Source organism: Humulus lupulus, chromosome 6, assembly GCF_963169125.1.
Source record: "Humulus lupulus chromosome 6, drHumLupu1.1, whole genome shotgun sequence".
Taxonomy (NCBI): domain Eukaryota; kingdom Viridiplantae; phylum Streptophyta; class Magnoliopsida; order Rosales; family Cannabaceae; genus Humulus; species Humulus lupulus.
This window is the reverse complement of record NC_084798.1, coordinates 175,778,263-175,781,713: the sequence shown is the minus strand read 5'-3', so window position 1 is coordinate 175,781,713 and position 3,451 is coordinate 175,778,263.

Genomic DNA, 3,451 nt, shown 5'->3' with positions numbered 1-3,451 from the left:
ATTGTAAATACCTGAAACTGATTTTATAATCAGTTTATATAAAGAGGAAGTGGTCTCTAAGAAACGTTAACCTCTCATATTCTATCATTCCTCATCAGAGAAATATTCTTAGAGAAAAGTGTATTCTTGGAAGAGCAAAACCTTCTATGCAATCTTTATTAATGGCTTCAGGTTAGTGCTTTCGCTTTCGTATTAATTTTTTTCTTTGATTTCACAAATGATCTATAAAAATATGATTTAGGATTTTATTTTATTAAAGTACTTTTAGTAACATGATTAGGTATTGGGATCATGTTGTTTGAGTGTTTCATAACTTTTAACATAGAAAACATATGTATATGATACATATTTAGGTTAAGCCATATAGTTGGAAAAAAATATGTGATGAAATATAAGTGTATATTTGTAAATAAAAAAAAAAAACACAAAAAATAACTAGGATCAAGTAAAAAAAAATAAAATGAAGTAAATAATGTAATTCCCACTTTTAAATATTGATTATGCTAATCCAAATAGTGAAAGTTAAGATTTCTCACCCCTCTCCCCTGTTTTTTTTTTCTCCCAAACGAATTATGGCAAAAAAAGGAAAAAAAAAAAGAAGAAAGAAACACACTATCTATCCAAAAAGATAAATATGAATTTTTTTTTATACTTATCTAATGATACAAAAAAATGACGGTCAGTCTCATTTAGTGTGAGAAATTAATTTAAACAAATTATAAGTACATACTAATTAGGGTAAATACCATTTTAAACTCTCTGTTTTGCAAAAGTTAACAATCAGACTCTCTGTTTTGTTAAATGATAATTCAAACTCTGCGTTTTACAAAATAAAACAAAATGATACCTTGAGCTTGATTTTGGTCAAATAATTTTTCAATATGACCAAATGCCCATACTTTTATTAATTACAGAATTAATTAAATAATTAAAAATAGATTTTAAAATAAAAAGTAAATTAAATTGATCTTTTTTAAAAATATTTAATAAAATCAATTTTTTATTTAATTAACATAAATTTTGAAACAAACATAAAACTAATAAAAAATCAAAACTCTTATCCTCTAAAAAAAAAAAGAATCAAAACTGTCCTTCTTCTTCTTTATCTTATTCTTCCATCTTGTTTTTGTAGGTACCTTGCCATAAAATCTGAGTTGTGGTTGTGATGAGGCTTGTGATCTGCGACAAGGGTATCTCCGTAGCTTCACAACGAGTAGGATGTTGGTCTAAGGTTTCAAATCCGAGGTTCGTCGAGTCACGGGGTGGATGCCAAGCTTCCCTTCTGATCGGTAAGCTCATGGGTTCTCTCTGCGGTGCCTGGCATGACATGGATTGCATATTGGCTTGGCTCCTGGGTTCTCGCTGGGTGGCCAGCGTCGAACAACTCTCTGTGATCAGTTGGAATCCAGGGTTGAGTCTGTCGTCCCACAATCGGCATCAAGTGGTCTCGAATCTGGGTTTGATATGGAGATCAATCAAGGACAAATCTAGTTCTTGGGTTTGAACTTTTCTCTCTAAATATATGGGTTTCTTTTATTCCCTCAAGATTAATTTTCACATAGAGTGATAGAGATTTAGTTTAGTTTTCAAAATGTTGTTTTATCTGATTTGACTATTCTTCTTTATGTTAATGGTGTGTTCATAGTGTTCTTCTTTGAGTTCTTGTTGTTCTTCTTGTGTTTAGGAGTTTTATGTTATAATTTTTGTTTGACATAGAAGAAGAAGAAGAAGAGATTTGAAAATTTTAGGGATATGATTTTTAGTTTAGGGTAGACATTAAGTTTCACATTTATTTTGTTTATTTTTTTTGTTTATCTAAATTTAATATTTAATAAAAAAAGTATTTTAATATAATTTTTCAAAATATAATTTGTTTAATTTGAAGGTATTTTGGTCATATTGAAAAATTATTTGACCAAAATTAAGCTCAAGGTATTATTTTGTTCCAATTTGCAAAATGCGGGGTCCAAATTATTAATTAACAAAACAGAGGGTCTGATCCGTAACTTTTGGAAAACAGAGGGTTTAAAATTGTATTTACCCTACTAATTATTGTAAATAATTATTTTTGCTAAGAATTTCAATGTTAAAATTTTATGATTAGAAACTTTAGTAAAAAAAATTATGAGTTCTGTTCAATATTTTGATTAGAGCATCTCCAATGTAGTATCAAATTGGTGAATCAGCTAAAATATAGCATACTCTACAAAAAAGTTGCTTCAATGGTGTAGCGTCCCAAATTTGTTAATAAGGCTTAATTTCGAGAAGGCAATAATGGATTTAATTGTGTTATTATGTGGATTAAATGATTATGTGATTAGAAATGCATGTTCAGGTGAATTAAATATGCATGTGGGCCCAATTTGATTAATAGGGGTGTATTTGTAATTTTAGCTCGTTGAGGGCATAAATATAATATATATATGTGTGTATGTTGTGTTTGATACCACAAGATTGCGGTGACATATTTGTAATGTGCGATCCGAGACGGTCCTAGGAAGTGGAGTAGCTAAATAGTCACAACGGGGTTGAGTACCCAGCTCAGGGTGAGCATAGGGGTATTATGGGAACGTAGTGCATGTTAGGGATTACCAGGTAACAAGTAGCGATTTAGTGATTGTTAAGTATGTTGGGGATTAAATGGTGATTCATAGGAACACTCAAGGAATTAGCAGAATGTGGCAGATGACGAGATTGCCCTTGGTGGCACTAAAGAATTTAGGATATACTTGGGGGTATTTTGGTCATTAGGTAGCTGGGACAGGCTTAAGCTGATCAGAACACTGGAATTAAGGGGAAGCACTTAGAAGAAAAACAGAACTCTCGTCAACTTTGCCACTCTCTCTCTCTCAGCTCTTTCTCCCTCTCTTGGTGGCTTAAGCAATGTTGGAAAATTGTGGTGGTGGGACTCTGAATTTGAGGTTGAAGCTTGGACAAATCTAAAGCTTGTGGAGATTGGAGTTAGCTCAGGTCGAAATACCAGCTAAGGATTTTACGTCAAAGCTCGGGTTAGGGGATCGTGCTCGGGATCGCATTAACTTGTAAGCTCGGGACACAAGTAAGAAAACTATTGGTGGGCGTAGAGCAGGCATGACCCTATTATTTGTGTTTCAGGGCGAGGCCTCTATATTTGTGTTTAGTGTATGTGTGAATACTTGTAAATATTATATCATGTTGTGCATGCTTATGAATGAAGGGCGATGACAGAGAACGACAGAGGGTCGAGAACGACAAAGGGCCAAGAACGGCGAAGGCCGGAGACGACAAGGGCCAGGATCAACGTTAAGAATGCTGAGTGAAGGCCGCTAGGGCGAGACCCTCAAAGGGTGCTGTCTCCACCCGCTTGGTGAAGACCACGAACCCAATGCCTGGTAAAACACCTGGGTCAGTGTAGGCTGCTATATGTTTGGTATGTTGACATTTTTGTTGTATATTATTGGATTGATATATG